The sequence below is a fragment of the Artemia sp. Qi Xiang Cuo genome, chromosome 8 (assembly GCF_049724085.1).
Source record: "Artemia sp. Qi Xiang Cuo chromosome 8, ASM4972408v1, whole genome shotgun sequence".
Taxonomy (NCBI): Eukaryota; Metazoa; Arthropoda; class Branchiopoda; order Anostraca; family Artemiidae; genus Artemia; species Artemia sp. Qi Xiang Cuo.
Window position 1 is genome coordinate 38,295,332 of NC_142801.1, and position 20,808 is coordinate 38,316,139.

The 20,808-nt window shown below is 35.6% G+C and overlaps 1 protein-coding gene across 2 annotated transcripts in view; it reads right to left on the reverse strand.

Moving 5' to 3' along the window:
• The window catches only part of LOC148949379 (uncharacterized), a 68,053-nt gene extending 49,560 nt beyond the window's left edge, over positions 1 to 18,493 (reverse strand). The window contains exon 1 of one of the 2 annotated variants that reach the window (XM_089093404.1): positions 18,453 to 18,493. The gene's annotated coding sequence lies outside the window, so the exon portion shown is untranslated. Of the gene's footprint in view, positions 1 to 18,299; positions 18,425 to 18,452 lie in introns of those variants that run through there. The other variant, XM_089093403.1, reaches the window with a different exon arrangement.
• Between the last annotated feature and the right edge of the window lie 2,315 nt (positions 18,494 to 20,808).

Sequence of the window (20,808 nt, forward strand, 5' to 3'; positions counted from 1 at the left end):
GAGGAGGGGACCGCCCCCTTCATATACGGAATAATTTCTGTTCGTTTTAAGTTTTAATGTCGCTCCTTACTTTTAGTTAAAAAAAAAACTTGTTTTTTATTTAATTTCTGAACGTTTTTGAATCAATGCAGCTTCGATTTTGGCTCACCGTACATAAATAATTAAAACGAAATTTGCGTTTTATAATTAAATAATTAAAAATAATTAAAACGAATATTTTTTTTTTGCTAAATGGCTGTCACGAAATTTTGTTCTGACGTAACTTACGATTTAACTTACGTAACGAACTTCTATATTGGTATATTTTTATTACTTATATTAGGGAGTTCTCCCCCTAGTCAATACATCGCTCTTTACGCTAAAGTTTAAATTTTGTTCCAATTTTTAAGAATGACCCCTTAATCACAAAACCGTTAATTAGCATAAATAGCTCTGATGAAATTACAAAAAAAAAAAAAATTAAAGCGTAAAGAGCGAGGTAATGACTAGGGGGCAAACCCAATCATACACATAATGATTTCTGTTCATTTTAAGTTTTGATGTTGCTCCTTACTTTCATTTGAAAAAATTATTTTTTTAATTTAATTTCTGATTGTTTTTTTTTAATAATGCTGGGAAATCCGGCGCCCCCTCTATAGCAATTTCCCTTCCTCCATGAAAAATTCCTCCATGGAAAGATCCTCCCACGTAACCCCAGACCCCCTCCACCCAAACTACCAGAAAAATCCCCCCTGAAAACGTCTGTATACTTCCCAATAACCAATACTATTTTTAAACATTGGGCAAAGTTCATAACTTGCAGCCCTTCCCCCGGGGACTGTGGGGGATTAATTCGTCCTCAGAGACATAGTTATTGTATTTTTCGATCACGCTGAACAAAATGGCTATCTAAGAATTTTATTCGGGTGAGTTTGTGGCAGCCACGTGATACCAGAAGAAGAGGAAACGCCCCAAAAATGCCCTACGACGCAGCTACCAGGCTCTAAGGTCTAAGGAGGATCTAAGGTGTAAGGTCTTGGGAAAAAATGAGCGTGGGAGGGGGCCTAGTTGCCCTCCATTTTTTTGGTCATTAAAAAGGCACTAGAGCTTTTAATCTCAGTTCGAATGAGTCCTACCACGATATCCTTGGACCACTGGGTCGCTACGATCACCCTTGGAAAAAACAAACAAAAAAGACAAATAAACACGCATCCGTGATCTTTCTTCTGACAAAAAATACAAAATTCCACATTTTTACAGATAGGAGCTTGAAACTTCTATAGTAGGGTTCTCTGATACGCTAAATCTGATGGTAGGATTTTCATTAAAGTTTTATTACTTTTAGGGAGTGTTTCCCTCTTTTTCAAAATAAGGCAAATTTTCTCAGGTGCGTAACTTTTGATGGGTAAGACTAAACTTGATGAAACTAATATACTTGAAATCAGCATAAAAAAGTGATTCTTTTCATGTACCTATTGGTATCAAAATCCGCTTTTTAGAGTTTCGGTTACTATTGAGCCGGGTCGCTCCTTACTTACAGTTCGTTACCACGAACTATTTGACAAAACATCCATTTACTTATTTTGCCTTTAGTAAAGCATGATGACACTCGTGCTATAATTAGGGTACGATAGGGACGACTTCCCAGTTCATATATCTAGTAATTTCTGTTCGTTTTGAGTTTGAGTTGAATATCAGTTTTATCTTTGGTACATTATAAGTGCATTATTGGTTTCATTTTTTATAAATCTAATATCTGGTTCTTTTAACTTTAATACCTGTTTGTTCGTTTTTTTAACAGTAATTGGGGCACAAGGGGACGACTTCCCAGTTCATATATCTAGTAATTTATGTTCGTTTTGAGTTTGAGTCGAATATCAGTTTTATTTTTGTTACATTAAAATTTCATTTTTGGTTTCGTTTTTTTATTTAAGTCTAATCTCTGTTTATTTTAAATTTTAGTTCATTGTTCATTATAATTTCTTTTAGTTTTTTTGATCTGCTCAAGACATGCTTCGCTCTTTACTTTTGTTAATAAAAGCTTTTTTTTTTACTTAATTGGAAAAAGAGGTCATGTTTCATCCTCAGTCTTCAAAGCGCTTACGGTATTAAGATGAAACTTTCGGAAAATGTTGAGGGGAATGTAAAGTATAGTGTATGCAAGTTGTCTACGTAAAACTTTTTTGAGCAATGAAAATCAGATACTTATGGATATTCCTGGATATACGTATATATTTTTTAACCGAAAGACGACAAAAAAGGGTGATCTCGGATTTTATATTTCGTATACTCAACCAGCTATCTGAAGAGATGATTTATGTACAAACATTGAGCAGGTTTTTGAATATTTACTTTTAGAAATTAGCATTAATACTAAGAAAAAGGTAATATATAGATCCCCAAGTGGATCTACGAAGGGATGTCCCAAAATTTTGGATGATGTTCTTATGAAAATTTCATCTGAAAAACCAGAAATAATCCTAATGGGTGACTTCAACATTGACGTAAAGGATATGTCATCTAATCGAGCTTCCGATCTTTTGTCGCTGGTAATTTCGTACGGACAGGTTCCTTTCATAAATATACCGACACGGATTTCAAATCAGTCAGAAATATATAACGTTTTTTTCAACAATGTATTCCGTATAAAATGAAGTGCGGATCTCCTGCATATCGGATTACTTCCCAATTGGAGTCCTTCTTCAACTTTCTCAGATTTCTAAAAGACAAATAATTCATGATAAACCTATATTTCAATATAAACCAGCAGAGCTTGACCAAATCAAGGAAACTGAATAGTACTTCGTAGGATTTTGTACTATGTGAAAAGGTTAATTAAGGAAATTATGACAGAGCATCTGATCAGTTTTATGACAATCAAACTAAGTTTTTTTTTTAATATTGTCGAAAACCACGGAAAGTAATGGGTTGTAGATGTAAGAACACGCTCATTTTTTCCCAAAGTCCTTAGACCTTAGATCCTCCTGTGCCTTTAGAGGCACTTAGGGCATCCAAGTAGAGTCGCCAGTCATCTCTCACTGCTGCGGCCGCCCAGACATCTTCCCATTCAGGTTGGATTGAGGCATTGAGGTTTGCGAGGTCAGCCTGATAGCTGCGTCGTAGGGTATTTTTGGGGCGTCCTCTTCTTCTGGTACCACGTGGCTGCCACAGTCACCCGAATAAAATTTTGAGATAGCCATTTTGTTCAGCATGGTCGAAAAATACAATAACTATGTACCCCAACAGTCCCCGGGGGAAGGGCTGCAAATTCTAAACTCTACCCAATGTTTACATATAGTATTGGTTATTGGGAAATATACAGAAGTTTTCAGGGGGGATTTTTCTGGTAGTTTGAGGGGGTCTGGGGTTCCGTGGGAGAATATTTCCATGGGGAAGGGACATTGGTATGAAGGGGGCGCCGGATTTCCCAGCATAATTAAAAAAAAACAATCAGAAATTAAATTAAAAAAAAAAAAAATATTTTCAACTGAAAGTAAGGAGCAACATCAAAACTTACAACGAAAAAAAATAATTATGTGTGTGATTGGGTTTGCCCCCTAGTCATTACCTCGCTCTCTACGCTATAAGTTTTTTTTGTACTTTCATCAGAGCTATTTATGCTAATTAACAACCTTTGTGATTAAGAGGTCATTCTTAAAGAATTGAAACAAAATTTAAACTTTAGCGTAAAGACCAAGGAATTGACTAGGGGGAGAACTCCCTAATATACGTAATAAAAATATACCAATATAGAAGTTCGTTACGTAAGTTAAATCGTAAGTTACGTCAGAACAAAATTTCGTGACAGCCATTTAGCCAAAAAAATAAATAAATAAATAAATAATGCAAATTTCGTTTTAATTATTCATGTACGGTGAGCCAAAATCAAAGCTGCATTAATTCAAAAACGTTCAGAAATTAAATAATAAAAAAGTTTTTTAACGAAAAGTAAGGAGCGACATTAAAACTTAAAACGAACAGAAATTATTCCGTATATGAAAGGGGTTGTCCCCTCCTCGACGCCTCGCTCTTTACGCTAAAGTTTGATTCTGTCTCAGAACTTTATTTTTCAAAACAATAATGTGAATTTTGCCAGTTTGAAGTTAATTTTTGTCCGCTAAAGACATTTAATTAAAATTTTACGGATTTCAACTTTCCGTTCATGGTGTTTTTGGTGTAATGTTTTTGGTGTTTTTGTTTTTTTTCATAAAAATCAAGTTACATTTCGTTTTTGTATATGATCTCCCGCTGTAGAAGCACATTTTTCTCAGCGTATTGACAGTTTCTACATCCTGTCACCGTAAAAAGAAAGGGGGTAAACAAAACACCGTGAAAAAATATAAATGAATGTGCATTGTCAGTTTAATATACATATACTTATATTTAGTAATTAAAACGTTAATAATATTTGATTTATTAAAGTTATAAAAGTAAAAACATTTATGTTTTTTCAGTAAAGTGCAAATTATGTTCTGGCCTTGGGAAGGCATAGGGTTTTGAGCCCTACTCATGTTAATTTCTGCTCGTTTTGAGTTTGACTCGGTTATTTATTGCAATTTCTGTTTGTTTTGGGTTTCATTTATATATCGATGCTGATTTGTGGTAGTTTCACGCTTGGTAGATTATTTGATTTTATTTTTGCTCATTTTGGTTTAATGGGGTTCTTTACTTTTCTTTGAAAAACTTATTTTGTGGAAAAAGTTTGTTTTAATTAATTTCTGTTTGTTTTATATTGACATTGTCTTTTCAGGGAAAAAGACAATTATTTTTTAAATCTTTTCGTTCTTTTAAGACTTTATAGTTTTGCCTGCTATTTGTATGCTGGAGAAAAATTTTCAGCAATTTTTAACAACATACACTCTTTTAAAAATCAGGACACAAATACTTGTGTTTAATTTAATTTCATACCTCCTCTAGTTGTCCTGAAATAGAAAACTTGATACCATTGATCTGTTTACTTTCTTTGATAGCTTTGATACACTTACGCTATTTTGATTTTGTTAAATTTTAAGAGCAGAAGTAGCCCCAAAAGTTTAAACATAATACCCTCAGTCGTTCTTGGGATACTGCTGAGATGCCTGTTTGGGTTGCTCTTTACGCTAAAGTTTTTTATTGTTTTAAAAAATAAAGTTGTGAGACAGAGTCAAACTTTAGCGTAAAGAGCGAGGCGTTGAGGAGGGGACAGCCCCTTTCATATACGGAATAATTTCTGTTCGTTTTAAGTTTTAATGTCGCTCCTTACTTTCAGTTTAAAAAACTTGTTTTTTTTATTTAATTTCTGATCGTTTTTTAGTTAATGCAGCTTTTATTTGTATAAAAATTTTACTTTTCTTTTGCTAAATGGATGTCTTTACAAATTAACTTACGTAACTAACTTCTATATTCGTATATTTTTCTTCTGGCAAAAAATACAAAGTTGCAGATTTTTGCAGATATGAGCTTGAAACCTATGTAATAGGGTTTTCTGATACGCTGAATCTGACGGTGTGATTTTCATTAAAATTCTTTCACTTGTAGGGGATGTTTCCCCCTCTTTAAAAAATCGAGTAAATTTTCTCAGGCTCGTAGCCTTTGATGAGTAATACTAAACTTAATAAAATTTATATATTTAGGATCAGCATTATAAACACATTCTTTTGATACATTTATTGACATCAAAATTTCGTTTTTAAAAGTTTCGATTACTATTGAGCCGTATCGCTTGTTTTTTTATTGTTTTTTTATTACGTATATGTTATTACTTATATGAAGGGGTTATCACCTTAGTCAATACCACTCTCTTTACGTTAAAAGTTAAAAAAATTTTTGATTCAGAAACCCCTGAATCACAAAGGCCGTTTAATTAGAATAGATAGCTCTTTTGAAAGCACTAAAAAAAAACTGTAGCATAAAGAGCGAGGTACTGACTTGGGGGAGAACCCCCTCACATACGTTATAATTTCTGTTCGTTTTAAGTTCTAATATTCCTTCTTACATTTCAGTTGAAAAAACTTGTTTTTTTTTATTTAATTTCTGATCGTTTCTTAAATAATGCTTGGAAATCCGGTGCCCCCTTCCTAGAACTGTCCCTTACCCCAAAGAAACATCCTCCACGGCAATATTCTCCAGAGTAACCCCCTCCTCTATCCCCCCCCTCCAGAAAAAACCCTTCCTGAAAATGGTTGTATACTTCCCAATATCCAATAAATAATGCTGGCAAGTCCGGCGCCCCCTTCATGGCAATTTCCCTTCCCCCATGAAAACTTCCTTCATGAACAGATCCTCCAACATAACCACCGACCCACCCTTCCCTCCCCCAACCACAAAAAAAAACTCCTGAAAAATTAGGTATAAATACCAAAAACCAAAACAATAAGTTAAAATTGGGTAAAGTTCATAACTTTTAGCCCTCCCTCTGGGAACTTTGGGGGATTAAGTCATCCTAAAAGACATTTTTATTATATTTTCGACCATGCTGAACAAAATGACTATCTAAAAATTTTGATCGTGTGACTTTGGGAAAAAAAATAATCGTGGGAGGGGGCCTGGTTGCCCTCCATTTTCTTCTGTCACTTGAAAAGGGCACTAAAACTTTTAATTTCCGTTCGAATGAGCCCTCCCACCATATTTTAGGACCACTGGGTCGATACGATCACCCCTTGGGAAAAAAAAACAAAAAAACAAACAAACAAACAAACAAATGAACACGCATCCGTGATCTTTCGTCTGGCAAAAAATACAAAATTCCACATTTTTGTAGATAGGAGCTTGAAACCTCTACAATAAGGTTCTCTGAAACGCTGAATCTGATGGTGTGATTTTCATTAGGATTCTATGACTTTTAGGGGTCTTTCCCCCTTTTTTTGAAAATCAGCCAAATTTTCTCAGGCGCGTAACTTTTGATGGGTAGCACTAAACTTGATGAAAGTTATATATTTGAAATCAGTATTGAAATCTGATTCTTTTGATATATCTATTGGTATCAATAACCCGTTTTCTAGAGTTTCGGTTACCATTGAGCCGGGTCGCTCCTTACTTACAGTTCGTTACCACGAACTGTTTGATTTTAATTTTTGTTCGTTTTGGGTTTCATTTATTTATTGATACTGATTTGGGGTAGTTGTATGCTTGGTAGTATATGATAGTCCGGACGCCAGGTGTTGAAAATGTGAACCATACCACGACGGAATGGGGCTGCTACGAAAATTAGCCTACCATCCATCCCCTAAATTGACCATGCGGATACAAAAATACCAATGGCACTTGCTTGCGAGTGGTGAAACACTCCGAAACTTGACATTTTATTATATTTTGGCGTTTCATGCAAGAAAATACATGTTCCACAAAGTTTGAGGTGCAGTTTTCCTCTCAAATACAAATGCCTAGAAGCCATAGAATGTTTTCATAACAAACTAACACGATTAGTTAAAAAAAATGGCACGGCTAAAAAAAATGACAAAACTTTATGAATCTTGAACAGTCTTGGAAAGTATAAACAAAATCAAATTGAATATTAGATATATAATGATATCAATTGTTGAAAGATTAATCAGTTAAAGTTTTTTTTTCACTGTAATTTTTATTTTCATTTTCAATGCTGTAAAAACTTGAAAATAATAAATTTGTTAAATACAAGTAATTTGTTTTCAGTGAAGCACCAATGACGCAGAAGGCTTTAGGCTTTTACAGTTAAAAAAGAGGACAATACTAAAATTTTTATTGTAGTGAAACTATATTTGTCTTGGTCAATCTTGAAAAAAACTAATAGATTAAACTGACTATTTGATGAATAATAATATTAATTGCTAAAAGTTCATCAGTTCAAAATTTTGCTGTAATTTTAATATTTATTTTCAGTATTAAGTACAAAAGAAAATATAATTCGTTTTCAGTAAAGCACCTTACTTTTCTTTGAAAAACTTATTTTTCGGAAAGTTTTTTTTTAATTAATTTTTGTTCGTTTTTGATTGCAAAAAGTTTCAAGTTTTTTTTGGCATCGGGGGGGGGGGGGGTTCTTAATGTCCGATTATTCTTTACTTTAAAAAACGGATCTAGAACTTTAAATTTAAATTGAATGAGGCTTTTATAAAAGTCTGTACGATTACCTCTTTGATAAAAACCTTATATATAAACAATAGACAGCTTGCATAACTTGTGGACAGCGATTGATAACAATGAATATATTGAAAAAATAGCTCCAATAAGGGAGTTTAGACCATTTCACTTGCTGACACAAAGGGATCACGGCTGTTTGGAATTTACCTTAATAGGAATTTGTGTGTCAAAGCAATTTTGCATCTATCACAGAGTATGTATTTTAACCTTATAATTGATTAATTATGACAAATTTCCTATGTGTTCTTCCCATACAAAACCCCTTCCCATAAGTTATAAACCCCCCTTAATAAGTTATGTCCCAGGGCATAACTTACAACGCCTACCCCTGGGCCCTGGAAAAGCTGTGTTGACACCGGAGTTTTTGTTATCAGAACTTTGAACTATTTTAACAAAATGTCTATCTCAAAATTTTTATATGATGCATTGAGGGCGTATAGGAGGGAGAGGGGCTAGTTGCCCTTCAATTTCTTTTGACTCTTAAAAAGTGAACAAGAACTTTCAATTTCCAATCAAACGAGCCCTCTCTAAAGTTTATACGAGCATCCTTCCATAAGAAATAAAACGAAGGATTCGGAGAATCCTTAAATTACAACCCTTGCCCTGAGGGCTGTGGGGGAGTTGTAATCCTCAAAGACCTAATTTCCAGAACTTAAAACTAAGTTTAATAAAATGGCTGTCTTAAAATTTTGATTGGATGTGTTTGGGGAAAAGTTGGGCGTGAGAGGGGGTTAGTTGCCCTCAAATCACTTTTGACTATTAAAAAAGGACACTAGCCTTTGGAATTTCCAATCGAATGAGCCTTTTTTGAAGTTTCTATGACACTGTCTTCTATAAAAACCTTATATGCCCCCAGGGCATAACTTAAAACCCTTGCCCTGAGGGTTGTGGGGGATTGTCCTCCTCAAAAACATATTTTCTATCAGGAAATCAACTATGCTGAACAAAATGGTTATCTCAAAATGTTGATTGGATGTGTTTGGGGGATTGAGGGGCGGGGGGGGGGGGCTATTTACCCACAAATCACTTTCGCCTATTAAAAACGACACTAGCCCTTTGAATTTCCAATTGAATGAGCCTGTTTTGAAGTTTCTATGACAACGCCTTCTATAAAAACCTTATATGCCCCCAGGGCATAACTTAAAACTCTTGCCGAGGGTTGTGGGGGAGTGTCTTCCTCAAAAACATATCTTCTATCTGGAAATCAGCTACACTGAACAAAATGGCTATCTCAAAAGTTTGATTGGATGTGTTTGGGCAAATGATGGGCATAGGGGGGGGGGCTAGTTGCCCTACCATCACTTTTGACTATTAAAAAGGGCACTATCCCTTTTAATTTCCAATCGAATGAACATTTTTTGTAGGTTCTACGACAACGCCTTCTATAAAACCTTATATGCCCCCAGGGCATATCTTAAAACCCTTGTCCTGAAGGTTCCGGGGGAGAGTCCTCCTCAAAAACATATTTTCTATCTGGAAATCAGCTACACTGAACAAAATGGCTATCTCAAAAGTTTGATTGGAAGTGTTTGGGGAAGTGATGGGCGTAGGGGGGGGGGGGGCTAGCTGCCCTCCAATCACTTTCGACTATTAAAATGGCAATAGCCCTTTAATTTCCAATCGAATGAGCCTGTTTTGAAGTTTCTACGATGACTCCTTTTATAAAAACCCTAAATGCCACCAGGGCATAACTTAAAACCCTGGCCCTGAGGGTTGTGGGGAAGTTTCCTCCTCAAAAAAATCTTTTCTAGCCGAAAATAAACTACGCGGAACAAAAAGGAATATCTCAAAAGTTTGATTGAATGTGTCGAGGGGAATGATGGGTGCAGGGAGGGGGGGGGGAGGCTAGTTGCCCTCCAATCACTTTTGACTATTAAAAAGGGCACTATCCCTTTGAATTTCCAATCGAATGAACCTTTCTTGAAGTTTATACAAGAACGCCTTCTATAAAACCTTTTATGCCCCCAGGGCATAACTTAAAACCCTTGCCCTGAAGGTTCTGGGGGAATGTCCTCCTCAAAAACTTATTTTCTATTTGGAAATCAACTATGCTGAACAAAATGGCGATCTCAAAATTTTGATTGGATGTGTTTGGGGACATGATGGGCGTGGGGGGGGGACTAGTTGCCCTCCAATCACTTTCGACTATTAAAAAGGGCACTAGCCATTTAATTTCCAATCGAATGAGCCTGTTTTGAAGTTTCTACGACAACGCCTTCTATAAAAACCTTATATGCCCCAGGGCATAAATTAAAACCCTTGCCCTGAGGGTTGTGGGGGAGTGTCCACCTCAAAAATATATTGTCTATATGTAAATCAACTATGCTGAAAAAAATGGCTATCTCAAAATTTTGATTGGATGTGTTTGGGGAAATGATGGGCGTGGGAGGGGGGGGGGGGAGGGGGCTAGTTATACTCCAATCAATGTCGAATAGTAAAAAGTGCACTACTGCTTGAATTCTCAGCCGAATGAGCATGTTTTTAAGTTTTTACGACAACGACGTGTATAAAAACCTTAAATGTCCCCAAGGCGTAACTTAAAACACTTGCCTTGTGGGTTATGGGGGCGTGTCCTCCTCAAAAATGTATTTTCTATCTGGAAATCAACTACGCTGAACAAAATGGCTATCTCAAAATTTTGATTGGATGTGTTTGGGGAAAACATGGGCGTGGGGGGGGGGGGGCTAGTTCCCCTCCAATCAGTTTCGACTATTAAAAAGGGCACTATCCCTTTGAATTTCCAATCGAATGAGCCTGTTAATAAGTTTCTACGACAACGCCTTCTATAAAAACCTTATATATGTCCCGAGGGCATAACTTAAAACCCTTGCTGTGAGGGTTGTGGGGGAGTGTCCACCTCAAAAATATATTTTCTATCTGAAAATCAACTACGCTTAACAAATTGGCTATCTTAAATTTTTGATTGGTTGTGTTGGGGGAATTAATGGGCGGGAGGGTGAGGGCGGTGCCTTAGATACACTCCAATCACTTTTGACTATTAAAAATGGTATTAGCCCTTTAATTTCCAATTTAATGAGCCTGTTTTGAAGTTTCTACGACAACGCCTTCTATAAAAACCTTATATGCCCCCAGGGCATAACTTAAAACCCTTGCCCTGAGGGTTGTGGGGGGTATCCTCCTCAAAAATATATTATCTATTTGGAAATCAACTACGCTGAACAAAATGGCTATCTCAAAATTTTGATTGGATGTGTTTGGGGAAATGATGGGTGTAGGGGGGGGGAGGGGGGCTAGTTACACTCCAATCACTTTCGACTAATAAAAAGGGCACAAGCTCTTTAATTTCCAATTGAATGAGCCTGTTTTGAAGTTTTGATGACAATGCCTTCTATAAAAACCTTATATGCCCCCAGGGCATAACTTAAAACCCTTGCCCTGAGGATTGTGGCGGGGTATCCTCCTCAAAAATATATTTTCTATCAGGAAATCAACTATGCTGAACAAAATGGCTATCTCAAAATTTTGATGGGACGTGTTTGGGGGAATGATGGGCGTGGGGGGGGAGGCTAGTTGCCCTAAAATCATTTTCGACTATTAAAAAGGGCACTAGAACTCTCGATTTCCAATCAAATGATCTCCCTTTGAAGTTTCTACGACAACACCTTCCATATGAAGTGCCTCTGGGAAAAAAAAAATAATAAATAATAAAACATTGGAGCCATATGGCCTTTACTATAGGCAACGCTACAGCGTTGCCTCTGATGAACAATCTTCTGTGGCATATTACCTTAATTTGCACTTTGGAGCAAATTAAGATCCTAAATGTTTAACTTATTTTGGCATTTTCATAATGTTTGTGACACTTGCATTTTAAACATTTATGCCAAGTCCAATTTTTCTTCTTTCTTGCCTTTTATACACTGTTATGGAGGTAAGGGATGGTTTTGGTCTATCTGACGAATAAATCTTGGTGTTTTGATCCAGGCCAAGCAGAGTTGATTTGAAGAAATTCTAATTTCTTTCAATATCTGTATCCTCAGTTATATGCTCATTCCAATCAATTTTTGCTAAACCATTACAAATAAATTTATGATCAATGAAAGTCTTTTTAACCATGTATATTAAACTGACATTCTCTAGGCATTAGTTATTTTTTCAGTCAAGTGCCAATTTTGCTCTGGTCTTGAGAAGGCATGGGAGCTGTCAACCCTTGTCATGTTAATTTTTGCTTGTTTTGAGTTTGACTTGATTATGTATTTTAATTTCTGTTTGTTTTGGGTTTAATTTATTTATTGGGTGATTTGTGGTATTTTTATGCTTGGAGAATTATTTGACTTTATTTCTGCTCATTTTTAGTTTAATGGAGGTCTTTACTTATTTTTGAAAACTTGTTTTGTGGAAAAAGTTTTTTAAGTTAATCAAAGGCAGCACAATAGCGCTGCCTAAGTAAAGCACAATGTTGGCACAATGTATTATTATTTTTTTGTTTTCTTTTTACATACCAGGGCACTTTGTATCAAAGGAGTTGTCATAGAAAATTCAAAAAGGGCTCATTCAATTGGAAATTGGAGTGGCTAGGGCCCTTTTTAATAGTCAAAATTGATTGGAGGGCAACTAGCCCCTTTTTGAGATAGCCATTTTGTTCAAACCCTTTTGTTCAGCCCTCAGGGCAAGGGTTTTAAGTTATGCCCTGGGGGCATATAAGAACAATGTTGCCACAATGTATTATTTATTATTTTTTCCTTTAGACCAGGGCACTTTATATCAAAGAAGTTGTCATAGAAACTTCGAAAAGGGCTCATTCAATTGGAAATTGGAGTGGCTTGTGCCCTTTTTAATAGTCAAAAGTGATTGAAAGGCAACCAAAATTTTGAGATAGCCATTTTATTCAACATAGTTTTAATTTCTGGAAATTAGGTCTTTGAGGATGACAACCCCCCACAACCCTCAGGGCAAGGGTTGTAAATTACGCCCTGGGGGCATATAAGGTTTTTATAGAAACTTCAAAAGGGCTCATTTGATTGGAAATTGAAATAGCTAGTGCCCTTTTTAATAGTCGAAAGTGATTGAAGGGCAACTAACACCCCTTTCACACCCACCATTTCCCCAAACACATCCAATCAAAATTTTGAGATGGCCATTTTGTTCCATGCAGTTTAAAGTTCAGAAAATTATAAATTTGAGCAGGACACTCCCCCCACAGTCTTCAGGGCAAGGGTTATGCCCTTGCCCTATAATGGTTGAAAGTGATTGGAAGGCAACTAACACCCCTTCCACACCCACCATTTCCCCAAGCACATCCAATCAAAATTTTGAGATAGACATTTTGTTCCATGCAGTTTAAAGTTCAGAAAATTATACCTTTGAGCAGGACACTCCCCTCACAATCTTCAGGGCAAGGATTATAAGTTATGCCCTGGGGGCATATAAGGTTTTTTATTGAAATATTTGTTGTAGAAACTTAAAATAGGGCTCAATTGATTGGAAATTCAAAGGGCTAGTGCCCTTTTTGATAGTAAAAAGTGATTTGAGGGCAACTAACCCCCCTTTCACGCCCACCTTTTCCCTAAACACATCCAATCAAAATTTTTAGATAGCCATTTTATTCAACGTAGTTGAAAGTTTTGGAAATTAGGTCTTTAAGGATGACAACCCCTCGCTGCACAGCCCTCAGGGCAAGGGTTGTAAGTTATGCCCTGGGGGCATATAAGGTTTTTATTGAAAGCCTTGTATAACTTCAAAAGGGCTCATTCAACTGAAAATTGAAAGGCCTAGTGCCTTTCTTAATAGTTGAAACTGATTGGAGAGCAACTAACACCTCTCTCATGCCCACCATTTTCCCAAACACATCCAATCCAAACTTGAAGATATCCATTTTGTTCAACACAGTTGAAAGTTCTGGAAATTAGGTCTTCTAGGATGATAACCCCCTCAGAGCCCTCAGTGCAAGGATTGTAAGTTATGCCCTGGGGCATATAAGGTTTATATAGAAAGTTGTTGTAAAAATTTCAAAAAGGGCTCAATTGATTGGAAATTGCCCTTTTTAATAGTCAAAAGTGAGTGGAAAGTAATTGACCCCCCTCCCCCTCTCAGGCACACCATTTTCCCAAAAATATTCAATCAAAGTTTAGAGATAGCCATTTTGTTCAACGTAGTTAAAAGTTCTGGAAATTATGTATTTAAGGATGACAAACCCCCCAGAGCCCCCACGGCAAAGGTTTTAAGTTATGCCCTGGGGGCATATAAGGTTTTTATAGATAGAGTTGTTGTAAAACTTCAAAAGGAGCTCATTCAATTGAAAATTGAGAGGGTTAGTGCCCTTTTTAATAGTCAAAAGTGATTGGAGGGTAACTAACCCCCCTCTCACGCCCACCATTCCGCCAAACACATCCAATAAAAACTTTAAGATAGCCATTTTGTTCAACGTTCTGGAAATTAGGTCTTTGAGAATGACACCCCCCCCCCCCCCAGCCCTCAGGGTAAGGGTTGTAAGTTATGCCCTGGGGGCATGTAAGGTTTGTATTGAAAGTGTTATTGTAGAAACTTCAAAAGGGCTCATTTGATTGGAAATTGAAAGGGCTAGTGCCATTTTTAATTACTGAAAGTAATTGGAGAGCAACTAACACCCCTCTCACGCCCACCATTTCCCCAAACACATCCAATCAAAATTTTGAGATAGCTATTTTGTTGAACATAGTTGAAGGTTCTGGAAACTAGGTCTTAGAGGATGACAACTACCCTACCAGCCTTTAGGGTAAGGGTTGTAATTTATGCCCTGGGGGCATATAAGGTGTTTATAGAAAGCGTTGTTGTTTCAAAAAGGGCTCATTTGATTGGAAATCAAAAGGCCTAGTGCCCTTTTTAATAGTCAAAAGTGATTGGAAGGCTTGAAATTTTTATAGTAAAGATCAATGTGAGTATAATGTATTATTTTTGTTGTTGTTGTTGTTTAGACCAGGGCACTTTGTATTGAAGGAGTTGTCATGGGAACTTTGAAAATAGATTGAAAATAGAAAGGGCTGATGCCCTTTTTAATAGTCAAAAGTGATTGGAGGGAAATTAATCCCCCTCCCATGCCCACCCTCTCATTTTTCCATTATTTTTAAAAACTAAATGTTGCCCTAAGATTAAATCAAAATGCAGTGTGTTAATGCTAATTCCCAATAAGGCATCTCAGCAATATCCCAGGAACAACTGAGGGTATTATGTTCAAATTTTTGGGGCTAAATCTGCTCTTAAAATGGAAGCAAATCAAGATAGCAGAAGTGTATCCAAGCTATCAAAGAAAGTGAACAGATTTTTTTGTGAATGGTATCAAGTTTTCCATTTCAGGTCAAATAGAGGAGGTATGAAACTAAACTAAACACTACTATTTGTGTCCAGATTTTTAAAAGGGTGTATTTTGTAAAAAATTGCTAAAAAGTTTTCTCCAACATAGGCCAAACTATAAAGTCTTAAAAAATCAAAAGATTTGAAGTATTATTTTCTTTTTCCCTGAAAAGACTGTGTCAATGTAAAACGAACAGAAATTAATTAAAAAAAATTCCACAAAAAAAGTTTTTCAACGAAAAGTAAAGAGCTCCATTAAACAAAAAATTAGCAAAGATAAAATCAAATAATCTACCAAGCGTGAAACTACCACAAATCAGCATCGATAAATAAATGAAACCCAAAACAAACAGAAATTACAATAAATAACTAAGTCAAACTCAAAACAAGCAGAAATTAACATATGCTGGGCTCAAAACCCCCTATGCCTTCCCAAGGCCAGAACACAATTTGCACTTTACTGAAAAAAATATATATGTTTTTACTTCTATAACTTTAATAAATCAAATAATATTATTCATTATTCAGATTTTTTTTTTTTTTTAATTGTACAACAGTGAAAGAAGTGAAGATAAAAGTTCTCCCCCCACAAAATATATTAATTAAGATTATTCTGCTTATCAGCCTATGTAGTAAGAATTGTTTTCTTAACATGTTTCCTTATGTAGGCTACTGGGTAAATATCTAGGTAGCACAATAACTTAGCTAGGATGAAAGTGAAAACATCATTTGATGCTATTTTTTATGATTTTTCATAATTCAAGAATTATTTCTAGGGATAATTGCATCTTGAGCCCTTAAAGGGGCCCCAAAGGTATTTTATATGAATAATGAAAGAGCATAAAATTTCAAACTAGCTAAATTACATACATTTCACTTTCATCCTAGCTAAATTATATGGCCAACTGCAAATTTACCATATAATTTAACCCCCATCCCCCTAATGTGCAAATTTATACCCTGAATTGTCAACAGATAAGCATTGAATTGCAAAATTCAGCACTACTTTTGTTGATGGTATTCAAAAAACTTGAAATGGTAGGAAACTAGCTTATATTTGAGTTGCCTAATAAATGAGGTTTGAATTGTTATAAATAAATATTTTTGGAACATATTACTGTTGAACAGCTTATTTTTAAACTAGTGATATGTTTTTACAGTTTTCAATAGCATAACTAGTGTTGATTACTTCTTTGTGTGGTTACAAAAATGAAATAGCCTACCTTTTGGCCCCTTTAAGGGCTCAAGATGCAACTAGCCCTAGAAGCAATTGTTAAATTATGAAAGAGCATAAAAAAGGTATCAAATGATATTTTTACTTTCATTCTAGCTAAGTTATTGTGCCACCTAGAAATTTACTTGGACATCCACCACATGGCTAATATGGAAGTAAAGTTCATTTGTGATGCAAATGGATGTTATATTTAGATTGAGGATGCAATTCTAGGTATATATTTGCACATTAGGGGGTTGGGGGTATATATTCTGTGAATATATAGGTTCTAAGAAATTCAAGAATTTCTTAGAAAAACTGGAAAAACAAGGAAAAAAGTGAAGACAAAGACTCTCAACCTTGAAAATGTGTTAACTAGGATTATTCTCCATATTATGGAGTAAGAATTGTCTTCTTAATATGTTTCCTTAGGTCTAGCTGTACTCCTAGGCTTAAAATACTGGTTGGCCGGTTGACTAATTAAAAGATTTGTATATATATACACTGTCAGATTAGCCATCTGGTGGTATCCCAAATTTACTTTACTGGCTACTACTACTTATTATAGAAATTTACTGGCTACTTAGGTAAATATCTACCAAATCATATTATTGAGTTAGGAATAAAGTGAAAACACCATTCAATGCCTTTTTTTTATGCTGATTACAAATATAATAATCATTTCTATTGGAAATGAATTTCAGCCCCCCCTATATATGCCAATTCAGGGTTAGGTTGTAGAAATATATACCCTGAATTGGCATATATAGGGGGGGCTGAAATTCATTTTCAGCCCCCCCCTATATATGCCAATTCAGGGTTAGGTTAGGTTGTAGAAATATATACCCTGAATTGGCATATATAGGGGGAGGGCTGAAATTCATTTTGGTAAAGTTCTACAAAATCATATTATTGAGTTATGACACAAGTGAATACACCATTCAATGCCTTTTTTATGCTGATTAGGAATATAATAAGCATTTCTATCGGAAATGTATTTCAGCCCCCCCCCCCTAGATATGCCAATTCAGGGTTAGGTATAGCCTATACAGGGGGGGGGGGATGAAATTTCTGATAGAAATGCTTATTATATTCATAATCAGCATAAAAAAAGGCATTGAATGGTGTATTCACTTTAGTCCTAACTCAATAACATGATTTCATAGAACTTTACCTTCATTTCCAATAGAAATGATTATTATATTTGTAATCAGCATAAAAAAAAGGCGGTAAAGTTCTACAAATCATATTATTGAGTTATGACACAAGTGAATACACCATTCAATGCCTTTTTTATGCTGATTATGAATATAATAATCATTTCTATTGGAAATGAATTTCAGCCCCCCCTCCCTATATATGCCAATTCAGGGTTAGGTATAGCCTATTTAGGGGGGGGGGGGATGAAATTTCTGATAGAAATGCTTATTATGTTCGTAATCAGCATAAAAAAGGCATCAAATGGTGTATGCACTTTATTCCTAACTCAATAATATGATTTCATAGAACTTTACCAAAAAGGCATTGGACGGTGTATTCACTTTATTCCTAACTCAATAATATGATTTGGTAGATATTTACTGCTACTTATACCTAGAACTGTCATAAATGCAATCTCCTAAGCCCAAGAAATGAGGAAAGGGAAAACCCTCAACTAGAAATTAACCAGACACCCAGTAATTGGACAACTAATCACTGCAAACAGTCTCAATTATACCATTACCATCAAGAGAGTGGATTGTTTCCTGATCAGATTAAGAGCATTAAAGAGGGTGTCAAATGGTATATTATTCTTTTTTCTGCATTAGGCCGCAAGTTAAATTTATTTTTCATCAGATCAGCGAATTAATATAACATTCAATAAATTTAGGACTACCCTTTGATCTCATCCAGAGTCATCTTCTTCTTCTTCTATTTAACAGCAGGCGGGCTTTTCAGTAAAACTACTGAAGTCATCTTCTTCTTCTATTTAACAGCAGGCGGGCTTTTCAGTATAACTATTTAGCCCTTTTCCTTTTGCTTCACTCTGTGGGCTACAGAGCTACTGGCTTGATTGCCTCATATTTATTAGATATATTCAGATATCTTTCAGCAGATCTTTCGACTGTAGGAGTTCAAATATAAGATGATAGATGTCGATTTCTATGCTCTGTGTGCAGGTATAGTTGGCTAGGCTCTTGGCTGATAGTGGGATTTTGTGGTGTTTGAAGTATTTTAACAGTTTACAAAGAAAGGTATGTTGTGCAGACGTCAGCATATTACATTCAAATAGGCAATGGTCAATTGTTTCATTATTCATATTACAATGCCTGCAAAGAGGGGACAGGGGAATTGAACCACTTGAATTAGAAAGCTTATATGAGAATGCAAGGAAATTTAGTCCATTTGTTCCAGAACGAATTCTATGATAAATTTTAGAAAGATACTTATTGGGAAAGGGGGAAAGGATAGGATTAATCTTATTAAAATTAATATCTGATAGCCTCCATCGGTAAATATCTCTAATTGGGATTGGTCTCCCACTTGGCTGGTCAATATTTATAGCATTTTTTGCTATTTCATCAACCTGATGATTACCACTTATGCCAGAGTGGCTAGGAATGTACTGAAAGTAAGTTTTTATGCCGCTTGAAGCAAGATTATCAATAATACTGAGACAATGATAAGTGTCAATGTCCAACTTATATTGAGGAGCTGAAGCCAGCAACTCAAGGCTTGATAAAGAGTCGGAATAGATGATAATATTATTCGAATTTGCAATCAAAGGTTGGTTTCGCTTAAGGTGCTCTAATGCCATGATTATTGCATTTAACTCAGCAGACATTATAGATAAATTATTAAATAGTCTCTCGCACATTGCATTTTTCAGGTAGGGAAGGAAAACACCACTTGCGACCTTTTCATTCATTTTTGAACCATCAACAAATATTTGGAATTGATTTTTATAGGGAATTGTATTAAGTTCTGCAAATTTTTTCTGGACAAAAGCAATGGGGGTTAAATCTTTATTCCATTTTGAAAATTCAGTATTTATTATGGGAAATGACCAATTCCATGGAGGGGATTGGGGGAAAGTAGGTGCAATAGACTTTGCTGGTACAGGGAACTTCTTTTGAATATTGGCATACTCATCTGCAATACCTCCATAGATGGCTGGATTTCTTAACCAATTATGTAATGCGTGTGAGCTATTTGATTCAATTTTTGTAAGATGTTTTATCAAGAGAAAGCTACGTCTCTCCCTTATTGTTGTTAATCCACTCTCCATAAGCAGAAACTTGGTGCTTGTGGGTTTCCTAAGACCAAATATGAGACGTATTATATCATTTTGTGTTGTTTCATTTTTTTGCATCTGGGTCTTTGCACATGCACCATAGACAATGAGCCCATAGTCAATATGGGGTCTTATATGTGATTTATAAAACTGGAGTAAGGTTTTCTCCTTACAACCCCAGGGTGTGGAAAGAAGTCTTTTTAGTATATTTGCTTTTCTATAACATTTTTTTATTTTGTTTGAAATGTGGAGGTTGAAATTAAGTTTTTGGTCAAGAATGAGACCTAGGTAATTAATATTATTATCTTCTGGAATAGTTGTTTTATTTAGAGTTAGTTATGCATTAAAATGGTTTATCTTCCTGTGAAATTGGATTATTTTTGACTTGGTGGATGCAATGGGTAAATCTGAATGTTGAGAGAATTTTTCAAACTGGAAAAGTGACTTTTGCAGATTTGACTGTGCTATCTGAAAGGTGTTGCCAGATGACCATAGCACCAGATCAGTCATGCACGTTTGTATTGGGTTTTCTGCTAATTCTTCATTTAAATCAGATTGAACCAGCGTTGCTGCACATAAGAAAAAATCACTAGATTCTTGAAAAACCCACTAAATCAACACATAAATCAGTAGATTATTGATTAGGAACCGCTAGAATTATAATACTCTATCGTCGTAATTAATAATTTCTTTGTTTCTTTACCATGTTCTATACAGCTGCACCTACAGGAAGGGAGTAAAATTACCCCCCCTAGATTTGAAAAAATATCCTTAGATTGATCTTTTGTTTTTTCTCAAGCGAAAGTTGCCCTTAAAATTGCATCTTTATGTAGGAAACAGGGACGTCGTTTCTGGGGGTGGGCAAGTGTCCCCCCCCAATAATTTGGAGAGAAACACTATTATATAGGGCATGCCCCTTGACTATCTGGATACGGACCTCTCCCCCCCCCCTCCCCCA